Genomic DNA, 15578 nt, shown 5'->3' on the forward strand with positions numbered 1-15578 from the left:
AACTTTGCCCAAGGTTTTGGCCCAGTGATGGGGCGCACAAACCCTGGGTGAGTTAATGTGAGCCAAAAGGGCCCCGTTAACCATATATGCAGCACCAGGCAGGGAACCAGGGATTGATAAAGCCTAACAGCAGATGAAATGCAGCTGTGGGAGAAGCTGAGCTAGGATTATAAATTAGAAAGTAAGAACAGGAACAGGCTGCATGGATGAGGTGCGATATCACATTGTAGAGAGAAAGGGAATTGGTCAGGGACAAAGAGGAGAGTAAACCCCAGGCCTTACTCTGGACTAAGAAATCTTACAAGAGATTCTAGAGGGATGAAGTAGCCATGGGGAGTGGAGGAAACTCTGGAGGTAAATTGATAGGTAGGGTAGGAAAGAGTCCAGGAAACCAGCAACTGTATCTGAGATTGAGCAGATCTGGATTGCTAGTCATAGGATCCCTGGGCTGAAATCCAGAGTAGAGAGTGGGCCCAGGTTCCCTGCCAGCCACTGGCAAAGTAGCACAGGACCAAGAACTGGAACAGAAGACTGCCTGAGATCGCATATGGACAGCATGTCTGGTGGAACTTTGTTACCCCAGAAGGGTGGGTGACCTGGCAGGAGCAACTTGGTGAATGAGAGGGTGTTGCAGCATGAGTAACCAACAGCAGGGATCACCAGATGGGACAAGAACTAATTCCCAGCACCTGTAGTGTGTGTGAAACCCTCTATAGCCCCACAGAGGTTTGTTTGGAGTTCCGGGAACACATAAATCTAAAATTTCCAAGTTAGCTTCAAGCAACAGTGTGTGAGGGAAAACTGATTCTGTAACTGTTCCTCTTGCCACACTTATCCCTTCCCCAGAGCAGACCAAGGGACCTTCCTTCACATCACACAACCTGGGCTCCTCAAGTGTCCCCGTGATTCCTCACCCCTGAACTAAAGTTGAATTCTTAGGGGCTAGTGACCTGCCAATCCCTTCCTAATATCAATAAGGATGGTTATCTTGCCTTTCTCCTTCCCTTGTCTCCTCAGGAGGCCAAGATAAGCCAGTTTGCACACTACACTCATGGGAAATTAAGGGAATGGGTATTCCACATGCCCATTTAGCCATAATGGAAATTCTTTCCTGGTCCAGTTGCTGATGCTGAAGTGCCACTTGTCTTATTGTGGGGCTGATACATCCCAGAAAAAGGTAAAATGTTACTATAATGCATTCTGGGAAGTATCTGCCCCAAAATACACTTAAATGGCATTTAAAGTGGCAGCACTATTGCTGGAAGAGTGTTTCCCAGACCCACTGTTGCTTGTCCTCTAGTCAGCAGTCTGCCTGCCTTTCTAAAGATATTACTTCTTGGGGAGCCATCTTACACTGACAGTCTCCAAAGACAATAGGTGAAGGAGTGGGATGGCCAGCCTGGCTTTGCCTGAGGATCTAACAGGTGGGTGGGACCACCCCGTTGTTTCCTAAAAGCATCTGGAGGAGGGATATAGCAGACCTTCAGGACAACCCCAAGAAGAGAACTGAAGGTAAAGACTGTTTCCAGGACTTTTAAAGTTTGAGGGTAGCAGAACTGTATGCAGTGGGGAATGGTCACTGACTTCCCTCCGTCTTCTCTAAAGTTTGGTGAGCTTGAGTTTCTCTTCCGTGTCTCTCATTCCCCTAGCAATAAATATGGAACACATATATTATGTATAAAAGAAATTATGGGAGCAAGAAGAGGTATCAGATGACTGGCTACAGGCACTACTTGTCCTGAAGAAAGGCGATCCTGCTGATCTGAATAATTAGAGAGAGGAGATGCTTATTATAGGTACAAGAAAAATGATGAGAGTAATTGTCAACAGATTAAGGCCAGCTTTAGAGGAAGTAGCAGGCAATAAACAGTGTGGCTTCAGACCAGGCTGAAGTTGTATAGATCAGATATTCTCTCTCTAACAGCTGATGGGGGGAGCGGAGGGGAAGGGAGAATAGGGATTAAAAATGTTTGTTATTGTCATTGATTTCACAAAAGCTTTTGATTCACTTTGGAGGGAAGCGTTATGGACAGTAGTAAAATCATACAGAGTTCCGGATAGGATAATTGCACTTACAAAATATATCATGAAGACTCCTGTAGAGCCATAAGAATTGGAGGAGAATTAAGTGACTGGTTCAAGTCAAGTGGATGTGGAATGTCTGTTACTTTTCAGCACATTTTTAAATTGGATATTAAGAATCGTAGACAAGTTAGAGGGCATGACATTGGATGATCTAAAGTTAAGCTCTTAAGTGTATGTTGATATCTTACAACTGGTGGACATGTTTGAATTAAATATAGCATTCTTCATTATCTTGGAAAACTGATGTAGCTGACTTACAATAAGTGCAAGACCAAGTGATTGCAACTTAGAAAAGTGACAGTGTTAAAATGCAGCAGCAGTGAAGTCATAGAACAAATAAAATCATGTGTACATAGGAAACTTGATCAATGCCAATGGTGCCATGAAGGATGAAGTTAAAAGGAGATGTAATTTAGCACCTCTCCAAGTTGAGATTGGGGACCACCAGGAAAATATGCAGTTCAACCTGATTCTTTCATCACACTTTTGGGTCATATTGGGCCTACCCTGGCTCTCTTTTGACAACCTGACCATTTCTGGGGTGGTGCAGGAAATATGGTTCAGCTCTGGGTTTATCCTGCTGCAGTGCCTAGTAAGATCCAGTGGGAAGAAGACAGAATCCACCCCTGGGAAACCATCCTCCCTGCTTGGTACTACATTAGCTTCACGAAATACTAGTTCCTTGACTCTGGCCAAGTACAGCGATCTTGTGGCCATGTTCAATAAAAAGAATGTCAATGTCCTACCCCCACACCTACCATATAACTACTCTATAGGCCTCCAGTCACTTGCAAAGATCCCTTTGGGGCACATTTACCTTTTGTCAGAACCCAAGCTCTCATTGACTTTGAAAGTTAGATAGAAAGAATATAGATAGGTAATTATGCATATGTATATGCTTTCTACTGCTTCTCCCGTCACTGCAGCTATAACATCATTGCTTATGTGTTCCTTTCCAAAGACAGTGAAACAGAGATAAGTCTCAGGTTCAGTTAGAATACATTGGATGTACTGATATATCTGAAGTTTTCAGCATTGCAACTAATGGAATCCTTTTGTTACTTTTTACTTCCCTCCCCAGCCCCCTTAGTGGGTGGGGATGAAGGCAAAAGTGAGGAAGACTTAACATTTGCTATGCAGGTGCTACTGCAATTGAAATAATAAACAATAAAATTAGAGGTCCCCATATCAAGAATCAGTACCTATTGTTCTAGGCATAATTCATACCTATTTGTCATTTTCATTTTTATTTTTTGATAAAGTCTTAGACCTAAAACCATGAATGTTATGTCATTTAGTATCATTTTAAAGAGCAGGATGATCAGCTGTGACAAGGAAATTTATATTATTAAGAACTTCTATCTTTAGATCCATGGTGTTAGCCAAATCAGGCACTCTTCACCTCTGGGGTGAAATGGCATTGGCATTCTTACTTTACTTCTGTACTTAATGGCCAATCACATTAGCAAACCATTAAACCTAATTCACATGAGTGACACAAATGAGCACCACTGAAACAGAACTACCTTTTTGATGGGTGGTCCCTTCAGGGAGCTTTAAGATCATCAGTGGAACAGCATAGGCATTAACTAGACTGCCAATTCTATTTATAGTTTCTTGCTGAATGTCAAATATAACATGATCAGCTAAAGACTGGTCTAGAACCACCCATTTTGGTGTATTTAAACAAAAGAATAGATTTGTTTCAACCCATCTCAAGGACAGTCACACAGGTTGAAACTTAAGTCTAACCCTGTTGAAGTCAATGAAAGTTTTTTGCCATTGAGTCAGTAAAGGCAGTATATAGACACATAGACTTTATAACAATGGTCCCCTCTGGTCTCAAGCTAGTCTGAACTGCACATCTCAGGACAAAGAACCTCACTCACCGATTCCTGTTATAGGCCCACAACCTTAGGCTGAGTTACTGAAGTTCTCAAATCTTGGTTTAAAGACTTCAAGTTAAAGAGAATGTACCCTTTACTGTAGTTCAAACCAACAAGTGACCCATGCCCAATGCTGCAGAAAAAAGCAACTGTTCCCCCTCTCCCGCCCCCTAGGTCTTGCCAATCTGACCTAGGGGAAAATTCCTTTCCAACTCCAAATATGGTGATTAGTTGGACTCTGAGCATGTGGGTGAGACCCACTAGCCAGACAGCAGGGAAAGAATTCTCTGTAGTAACTCAGAGCCCTCCCCATCTAGTGTTCCATCTCCAGCCATTGGAGATATTTGCAAATACAGTCACGGATAGACTATATGCCATTGTAAGCAACCTCATCATACTATCCCCTCCATAAATTTATCTAGCTCAATCTTGAAACAAGTTAGGTTCCCCCCTCTACAACGCCCCTTGTAAGGCTGTTCCAGAACTTCACTCCTCTGATGTTTAGAAATCTTCATCTAATATCAAGCCTAAACTTGTTGATGGCAATTTTTATTCATTTGTTCTTGTGCCAACACTGGCCCTTAATTTAAATAACTCCTTTCCTTCCATGATGTTCACCCATCTGACATATTTACAGAGAACAATCATTTTTCCCTTCAGCTTTTGTTTGGCTAGGCTAACCAAGTTTGAGTCTCCTTTCATAAGGCAGGGTCTCCATTCCTCTTATCATCCCAGTAGCCCTTTTCTGCACCTGTTCCAGTTTGAATCCATCTTCCTTAAACATGGGAGACCAGAATTGCACACAATATTCCAAGTGAGATTTCATGAGTGTCTTGTATAATGGTGGTAACATTTCCCTATTTCTGCTGGAAATACCTCACCTAACACATCATAGGATTGCATTAGCCGTTTTCATGGTCACCTCACATTGGTGGGTCATAGTCAACTTGTAATCAACACATATACCCATGTCTTTATCCTCTGTCACTTCCAACTGGTAAGTCCCTAGCTTGTAGCACAAACTCTAGCTGTTAGTCCCTAAGAGCATGACCTTGCACTCTGCACTATTAAATTTCATCCCATTTCTGTTACTCCAGTTTTCAAGGTCACCTAAATCTTCTTGCATGATATTCTGTTCCTCCTCGTATTGGCAATTGCTCCCTACTTTGTGTCATCTGCAAACTTCATTAGCATACCCGTACTTTTTATGCCAAGATCATTTAATTAAAATGTTAAATGAGATTGGTCCCAAAACTGGTCCTTGAGGAATGCCACGAGTAACCTCCCTCCAGTCTGGCAGCCAATTCCTTACCCACCTTTCAATTTTCATAGTAAACCCTACCTTTCCCAATGTAATTAATTTCCCAAATGATACTGTATCAAATGCTTTACTGAATTCCAGGTAGATTAGATCTGTTGTATTTTCTTTGTCTAAAAAAACTGGTTATGTTAAAGAATGAGATCAGGTTGGTAAGGCACGATCTACTTTTTGTAAAACCACATTGTATTTTATTCCAACTACAGTTTACCTTCATGTCTTTAATTACTCTCCCTTTGAAAATTTGTTCTAAGGCCTTGAGTACAACTGAGGTCGAACAAACAGGTCTTTAGTTTCCCAGATCACTCCCTCCTCCCTCTTTTCTTAAATATATATTTGATTCAGAGCCCTTTGAATCAAATCCACCAAAGAAATCCAAAATGGTTTGTTTTGGATTTTTGCTTTTTGTATTTTCTCTTCTTAAGAGCAGTATTGCTGCCTGTGCTTTTAGTGAAAATGAAGCATATTTTCAAAGTAAATATAGTAAATATCAGCCTCACAAGCTTGTTTATTTATGTAATAATAACTCATCTTTGGATGTAGCATCAATTAATACTTGTGAAAAGGCCCACGTTTCTATTTACTGTACCCATGTCTTGTCTTGTATTCAGTGAACTTTTCCAATTTCTAATTAGATCTTTATTGTACCTTATTTCAGGGGTGGCCATATAAATAATCACTTCTCAAGTAGAGTGTTTATTAAAGTAACAAGGGATTTCCTTGCCCAGTGCTATCCATTGGCTCCTGGGGTCAGTGCACAATGCATAAGGATTAGATAGCCCGAAAGTACTTTTTAAAGTTGGGGGCCAGATATTCAGCGGGTGTAAATCAGCACAGCACAGCTGAAGTCATTGACACTATAATGACTTAATCCAGATGAGAATTTGCCTCAGGCAGTCCCAGTTACCTTCCTGCTGTTTTGGGTGTCTCAGTTTATTCAAAGCACTAAGTGGTTTCTCTCCTCTAACCAGGAAAAAAGTGATCTATACAGCTGGGCAAGTTTTTTCAGCCAAAATAGCTTTTTCAACAAACACACACTGCAGATTAAATTCAATTTTAGTAACTAATGTTGATCAAAACAACAAAATATCTTTGAAATGTTGAAATGATTCATTTTTTTTACTATCAAAGCTCAACTTTGACTTTTCAGGCTCTATTCATAAAGGGAGGCAAGTGCTAGTCACAAAACTGGAGGAGATGGAGGGTTAGAGTCCTAAAACCAATGAGAAGTGGCACCTCACACCCCAGTGGTTAGGACCTTGCTTGGTAAGTAAAAGACCTAGGTTCAAATCTACATTCTGGGGTACAAGTTTGAAGCTTGAGCTACCCCCTCCCAGGTGAGAGCTCTAATCAGCATGCTGCTTGGTATTCCAGGATGGGTTTTTTCACTCTCCTGTTGATGCTTTGTATAATACAGTACTTGAATAGTCACTAGGTCAGAGCAAGAGAAAGTGACTGTAAAGCCCACATATCAGTACAAAGTTCTATGTTCCTTTTTGTAGTTTCTCTTTAGTTTGGATGCAGATTTTGAAATTTAAACTCTGCAGGGCTGATAGTTGTAGCAACAAGAAAAATATACTGAGGCAAAAGCCAGAAAAACATGGACTTTAAAGTTTAAAGGTTGGCATTAACACTGGAAGTTAAATTTTGGACAGAGATTTCTTTTGTGTGTGTCTGTCTCTGTCTCTACCTCTGTCTCTCTCGCTTTTAAAACAACAAAATAAGGCAACTCCAAGTTTCAGCCTTCAACTTAGTGTTACCTATTTCATATAGAGTAGCTGGATTTATTCCATAGATCTGAACCCAGTGTGAGATACTACGTACAAGATGTTCTGTTGCAATGCCTTGGATCCATGGGCCAGATAATCAACTGAAGTAAATTGAAGCGGCTCCCTTGAGTTTCATGTCATAGCCAAAAAGTTCCATGAATGTTTAAATACATTGACTTTGATTTCTTTCCCTGAACATTCATATAAAGGAATTTTAACTGTGAGGAAACAGGTGTCTGCTTGCACAGAATAAAAAAAGGTAAAATTTGTTGGAGAAAGAGACATGCGTGAATAACAGTCAGACTTCAGTGGGACTACTCATCTGCTTAATGTTTGTCACATTCCTAAGTATCTTGCTGAATCGGGACCTCAGCTCTTTAAGAAGCCTGAATCCATATAATCAGTGCACTTTTAATTTAATCATGTTATATTGCTAACACAATATCTATACACTGTGCTAGAAAACTGTAGAGAAGATTATTTACAAATAACCAGCATGCTTTACATTTGCTTAGAATTAGAGAAAGAGTCCAAAGCAAAGGGTCACAAGTTCTTTGTGATTTCACAAATGACTTGATGTAGAACTCCAAAGACATCTCCAGTGTGGGAGATGTAAAATCTTTACAACAGGAAATGTAAGAGTTCAGCGATATACAACATTTCTGAGTTTCTTGCCAAGTTATGACAGGAACATTGATGAATTAATAATAGATGGAAGCAGGGCCAAAAACTGGAATACAATATTCCAGTGAGATTGGAACCAGTTATTCCTCTGTCAGTTCTCATTTACATATGGTCTAGCTTTAATTCTGGTTTGTATTAATATATAACAATACCAACCCAGTGGATCTTTATTGCTCCACAGAGCTTCAGTACCATGGTATTTCCTTAAGGGCCTGATCATGTGGGATGCAGATTTCTTTTAATGGGAATTGGTGTAAAATGCATTGCATGGGATCACGCCACTAGTTTGTTACAGAGCTCAGTGCAGGAGAAGAAATCTACACCTTAGAAATCCAAGGATGAAAAAGACATCCTCCTTAAAAGGGGTCATCTGAATGCCTTTCTGAAAGAGTTTAAACATACTTATAGCACAACCTTGTGCTATTCACCAATTAATAGAACTTTTTTTAAAAATTAAAAAATATATGTTTATATATGTTGGGTCTAGTTCATTGTAGTAAATCCTCCTTTAGAGTTTAAAGAATACTTCAAAATATTAATATGTTGGAGGGACTTTCTAGGAAACCTGCATAATACATCACTAAAGAAAACCAAGTTTCTACTAGCACTCTTTTTGTAATATTAAATTGTACATAAATTCAGTGTAAGCATGTTCCTTTGGTATTTAGTATCTATTAAGGTATGAATGAGCTTTTGAAAACAAATTAACAATATAAGAGAAACTTATTCACAGAATGAGTATATAGTATTGTACATTTCATAGAGAGTCCTCTATAGATCACTCAGATCAGAGTCTTTGATCCTTTAATATATATATATTTTTTACAGTACAGCAATTTTATACACAATATATAAGTTCTTCCACATAGCTTGGAAGTCACTTCATTCTTCTAATGAATGTTAATCTATCTGTGGTATATTATGCTTGGCCTGTCTCCCACCTCTTATGAGATGATTTGGATTTCAGGGTTCATCTTCTGTTTTAACTAAAATGTTTATCTTAAAAGGGGGGGGTAGTCTTTGCCTTTCTTGCAGTTTGATAGCTTAATGATGATCATTATAAAATGATCACCAAGATCCCAATTCAGGCAGGCTTTTAAACACATGCATACTTTTAAGCATTTAAGTATTGACCTCAGGAGGATTACTTCTGTTACTCAGGCTATAGAACACATGGATACATGTGTTATCATTCCAATGAGGAACGAAAACAAATTTTGGAACCTTGAAAGTTGCCATGAAATTGAATTGTCCTCTGGTCAGCTCTTGCCACACTGTGAGTATACTTTAAATACAGCAAAATAGATGGATTTTACATTCTGTAAGATGTCAAATCGTTATGTGTGTTCCTCTGCTTTAACTATATATGTGTCTAGTGTGCATTCCAAAAATATGGTGGGCTTGGAACAAAAGATATTTCTGAATCCTCTGACACATTCTATAAAATGCAGATGGCTGTATTGTTTTGCTGATCATGAGAAATGAAGGGAAAGATTTCAAGATCTCCTCTTGCTTAATTCATTCGGTTCTTCATGCATACACATTGTTTTCCCAGTGGTGTATGCTGTAAGAAATCAAGGACGAGAGCAAGCTCATTGTTCAAGCTCAGGCCACAAATCTTGCTATTTTTTCACTAATATTAGTTCAAATTGAGTTAACACATTAGATTTCTGTTGGATTATAATCAGCCATCTTCAGTAAAACAGTTCTATTACTCAACAAATTCCCATTGGGAATCTGCCAGAATAAAGACTGAGTAAAAACTGAGTATGGACAATGGAATTTAGTTTGTGTTTAATGTTAAAATGTGACTTTGTGGGTTAACAGTGTACCTAAGACAACAATAGTTTCCAGTATACCAAATTTTGCCATAAAAATCAGATCACACACAAAATTCATTAGAAATATATTAAAGCTGAATATTCATAACAGTGCAGTGAAACATAAAATAATACATTTAAATTTTAATCTCAAATGCAATGTCCTGTGTTTTAATGCATTGACAAAGTAGCTGGATTGTGCTGATGAGTTTCAGTGTGAGTGACATATGTCTCCTGTGGTCTGGAGCTACATGTTACAGACGTTCGTGTAGTAAGTCTGATTCCTAGGCAACACTTCTGCCTTGACTAAGATATGGTAACCCTTCTTAAGATGTATGAAAATTCTCTCCATGCATTCTTGTTTTGCAGCAAACAGGTTTATCCATGTTACTTTGCCATTACTGGGCTATTGGCTATTCTGGAGCACACCCTCTCTTACGCTTTTATGAAAAATTTGAAAGGTATTGGTAACAGAATTCTTGTTTATGGCCAGCCTTAGTTAGAGTACTCATTTGGGATGTGGGAGGCACTGCAAGCAGTGCAGGAACTTATACCTTGAACCCTGGGCTATTACCTATTTTGTTTTGTGGTCCCTTTCTCTCATTTTGACCAGAAATTCCATCCTGGACCTCAAAAACCTTCCCAGTAAAAGTTTTGTCAAAACTGATCCATTTCCTCAGAGTTTTGGTTTTGACAAATTGGCATTTTCTTCCCGAAAAAGCATTTTGTAAAAAAAAATTCTCAACTAGCTGTAGTGCATATTTTGAAAATTAATTAGTTATAAATATGAAAGAACAAGAAGACAATTTTATTGTGGATATATTGCTAAAATACACAAGGTATGACATTTGCAATTATATCTCTATTTCTTTTGTAAGAGGGGAAATAATATTTCTATCTTGGCATGTTTATATTTCAAAGGCTGAGCCAATTGTCCACTGTACATGGGCTCATTCTCCTAGTTCCTGGACTGATATAATAATGTGTTATGAATATCATGTGGTTTTCACTGTTGCTGCTGGATATCAAAAGGGTTACTGGTTCTCTTGAAATATTATCATTGAATTCAGTAAGCCTATTGTTTGGGAGGTTATACACAATATTATTTTGCCCTAAATATTTGTTACCCTTGTGTTTGACACCTCATCTCTTCTAACAATGAGCCAAAATATTATTTCTGTGGTATGTTCGTATAAAATTTCCTTGATTCTCAAAGGAGTCCAAGATGGAGTAGCTACTGTGTTCCTGTCAGTCAGCACATTCCCTTCTGAGCTTTCTATAATCTTTCTTCTTTAATTTTAACACCACAGGAATAAATGTAACAGCTAATATGAGTGATGTTGTGGCATTCCAGCCATATTTTATTCTCTTCTAAAATGCTGTATAAGATTTGTGTGTATATATTTGTGTGTATATATTAACGTTATGCATATAAAGGATGGCTAGCCATGAACAAACAATAACAAACATTTTTGTACTAAGTTTCTTTATTGAAAGTTACCTGACCAGAACTGTGCTTCCTTGCATAAATGTTAAAGGCTTCATTTACATGGCCTACCTCTGCCCTTTTGAGCCAGATATGTTTGTGTGATACAGAGCTAGTTGTGCAAAACAGCATGTAGAATTATATATAATATAATTTGCATAAGCTTTGCACTTATGTAAATAGAGTTGGGAATCTAAATCCTAGCTTGTTAATATTCAACAAGGAGACAGTATTTTGAATATATATGCCTCTATATAGTAGAGATTGGAGTGGAACGGAGCAAGTTTTACTAAGGCCAGCAACAGAATTCCATTTACTGTGTATCTTGGTTGATAGAAATTGCTAGCTTCCCCCACCCACAGTCTTTTTCTGACAACAATCTCTCCATGAGCCATTATCTTGTGAAATAGCAGCATATTGTAATAACATTGAAAATTAAACATAGATATTTTCTTATACATAGTTTTGAACAGATATTTGATAACATCATCCATTATGATCCCCTGAACATAGTATATCCTTCCTACATTTCAGCCTCCTTTCTGTTATTTCCTGTTGTAATTTTTTTGTTTGCATCTGATATATTTTGGATTTGGTCTCAAATAACATGCTAGCTATATTTTTTTTTAAAGTCTTACAATAAATCATGAGAGTCTGATGCTTGTGAAGGACACTGGACTGGAAGTTCTGAAAATGTCTGAGTCTCCATATGGCTAGAGCCTGGGTCTTCTGATGCCTGAGCAACTGCCACATCTATGCCACCACCCAACAGCTCTGACAGAGTAGTGATCAACGGGCTGTGAGTCTTGTGGGGCCACATACTACAGAACGTGCCACCCACAAAGGGCTTGATTGGCAGTACTGCTGGAGTCCCTGGTTGGTACAAGTGCACTACTTAAGCCTGGAGGGAACATCAGAAAGGCCACTGTGCCTCAGGTGTGACCTAAAGAAACAGCTTCTAGAGGAGAGAGGGTAATTCATTCTTTGACTATTCATCCTTGGTCTCTCAACTAAGACTACCAACAAGTATTCCAGTTGTGATGGTGGTCATGATGTGGGCACCTTACTCCAATGCCAACAAGATCAGGAACACTGTTACGTATCTTGACAAAATATGAAAAGCTATTATTGTTCATAATTTCTCTACTGTCACTAGACTGATAGTTCTCTTACCTCAAACAACCAATCACAGTGAGGCAATGAGATGATTTCCATAAGTTATTGTGAAGGCCAAAAGTATGACTGGGTTCAAAAAATAATTAGATAAGTTCATGAGCCAGGATTGTCAGGGACACAACCCCATGTTCCAGGTGTACCTAAACCTACAAAAGCAGAAGCTGGGACTGGACTGCAAGATATGGATCACTCTTTTTTTAACTAAAGAAGACTATTATATGTGTTCCAATAAAAAATGAGGCAAAATCTTGGGTCAAGTTAGAAAAGTTCCCCAAAATGGGTGGGCACATAAAATGCCAAAGCACTTTTTAATATGGTCCCATATTCTGGCCAGCAACAGCCCCCTCCAATTCTCCTAGAATCAAAAATAATGTGTGGGAAGGTATGTAGGGATTAATGATGGATATGGGGACAAAACTACAAGAACACAGTTTGCATATCCCTAGAATGCTCTTGACTCCTATCATGGAGCTCCTAAAAGGCAGACTTTCCCTGAGTTTTTTCAGGTATCCAGGAACAGGGAAGACATCCTTCTGTCTCTGTCCTTCTTGGGTATGGGGCTTTTTGCAAGTGTCCACATGCAGCGAGTTCTATTAGAATATGACTCTCAGTTGTTTACATTCTAAAACTGGGGTTGTCAAACTATTTCAGCAGAATACATCTTTACAGCATGATTCCTATGGACTACTTTTTGTTCATTTTAGATCTGTGCCCTGTGGCAACTTCTGTAATTGCTTACATGCAAAAGTAATACAGTAACTCCTCACTTAAAGTCATTCCAGTTAACATTGCTTCATTGCTACATTGATGATCAATTAGAGAATATATCCGTTTAAAGTTGCGCAATGCTCCCTTATAACGTTGTTTGGCCTTGTAGAGTGGGAAACTACATTAACAACGTGTTAACTGTTGAGGGCTCAGCTGAGTGCTAGTTCATCATTTAGCAGTAAGACATTCCCTGGGAAATAACCCACACTCTGACTCCACCACCTCAACCAAGCTTCACAATCATCATTGCTGTGTATAGTATTAAATTGTTTGTTTAAAACTTATACTGTGTGTGTATATGTTTGTTTGTCTGGTGAAAAAAAATTCCCTGGAACCTAACCCCCACCATTTACATGAATTCTTGTGGGGAAATTGGATGTACTTAACATTGTTTTGCTTAGTCACATTTTTCAGGAATATAACTACAACGTTAAGCAAGGAGTTAATGTATTATGAAAATACTTAGTGTTTGTTCAACTGTCTTTAGTGCAATGAACCACCTGGACACAGCAGGAAGGCCTGTCCTATGTGATCTGCTGGGTTCCATGGGCCACAGTTCTGAAATCTCTGATCCAAAATGATTTTTAGAGTCAGAGACTTACACTTTAAGTCTCACCAGTGACTTGTATAACAATACTAACACCTCCTTATCTCTACTGGAAATACCTCAGCTGATGCATACCAAGACCGCATTAGCTTTTTTCACAGCCATATCAATACAAACAAAGAAAAACAAAAACACTTGGGGGCGCATAGTATCTTTGATCAATCATTCTCTGAAGTCCTTCTCTCCTCTGTTACTTCAACTGATGCATCCCGCAGCCATAACAAAATTTTTTGTATTCATCCTAAATTGCACCTTGCACTTATACTATTAAATTCATCCTATATTATATACTTTAGTTTACAAGGTCATCCAGACTTTGCGTATAGATACCCAGGTCCTTCTCTGGTTATTGGAATACCTCCCAGCTTTGTGTCATCTACCAAACTTTATTTAGGCACTTCCCACTTTTTCGTGCCAAGTCAGTAATTAAAACGATTAAATAGATTGGTCAAAACCGTCCCTGGGAACTCCACTAGTTAAACTCCTTCTCCAGCCTGATCAGTTCGACCTTTCAGTATGACCTTTGCTCCTTAACCAGTTCCTAATCCGACACTTTCAATTTTATACTGATCCATCGTTTTCAATTTTAGCTAATAATTCCCCATGTGGAACTTATCCAAATGCCTTACTGAAAATCAAGGTAAGTTAGAGTCCACTGCATTTCCTTGGCTAAAAAATCTGTTACCCTCTCAAAAAAGGAGATCAGTGTTGATCTGCATGATCACCTTTGTGTAAAACCATGTTGTATTTCTTACCAATTACCATTGACCTCAATGGTCCTTAACTATTTCTCCTTCAGAATTTTTTCCCAAGACCTTGCATACTACAGATGTCAAACCTAACAGGCCTTTGGTAGTTACCCAGATCACATTTTTTTTTTTTTTTTTTTTTTTTCATCCTTTCTTAAAAATAGCAACTATGTTAGCAATTCTCCAGTCATGTGGTACAACCCCTGAGTTTACAGATTCATTAAAAATTCTTGCTAATGGACTTGCAATTTCATGTGCCAGTTCCTTTAATATTCTTGGATGAAGATTATCTGGGCCCCCCGATTTAGTCCAGTTAAGCTGTTTGAGTTTGGCTTCTACCTCAGATGTGGTAATATCTACCTCCATATCCTCATGCCCAGTTGTCATCCTGCTATAATCACTAAGCTCCTCATTAGCCTTATTAAAGACTGAAGGAAAGTATTTGTTTAGATACTGAGCCTTGCCTAGATTATCCTTAACCTCCACTCCATCCTCAGTGTTTAGTGGTCCCACTTCTTTCTTTGTTTTCTTCTTATTTATATGACTCCACTCCTTGTAGGCTTCCTGTTTTTTCTTAATCACCTCTCTGAGATGCTTGTTCATCCAGCTTGGTCTACAACATCTGCCTATGAATATTTTTCCCTTTCTTGGGATGCAGGCTTCTGATAGTTTCGACAACTTTGACTTGAGGTAATTTCCAGGCCGCTTCTGCCTTTAAATCCACAAGTTCTTTGGTCTAATCCACTTCTCTAACTAATTTTCTTAATTTTTTAAAGTTAGCCCTTTTGAAATCAAAAACCCTAGTCACAGATCTTTTTTTTTATCCTTCCATTTAGTTTGAACTGAACTACCTCATGATCGCTCAAACCAAGATTGTCCTCTACAACCATTTTTTCTATGAGGTCTTCACTACTCACCAAAACCAAATCTCAGATGGCATCCCCTCTTGTTGGTTCAGCAACTACTTGGTGAAGGAATCCATCAGCTATCACATGCAGGAAAATCTGACCCTACTATTATTGCTAGCACTAGTCCTCCAGTCTGTATCTGGGACATTAAAGTCTCCCATGATCACACAATTCCCATTAGTATTGACTTCATTAAAAACATTAAAGAGGTCTGTATCCATATCCAGATCAGACCCTGGTGGTCTATAGCACACCCCAGGCACTATCCCCCGAGAGGCTCTAGTAGCTTTCTTCCCCAATGTGATTTTTGCCCAGAGTGACT

This window comes from Chelonoidis abingdonii, chromosome 5 (assembly GCF_003597395.2).
Source record: "Chelonoidis abingdonii isolate Lonesome George chromosome 5, CheloAbing_2.0, whole genome shotgun sequence".
NCBI lineage: Eukaryota > Metazoa > Chordata > Testudines > Testudinidae > Chelonoidis > Chelonoidis abingdonii.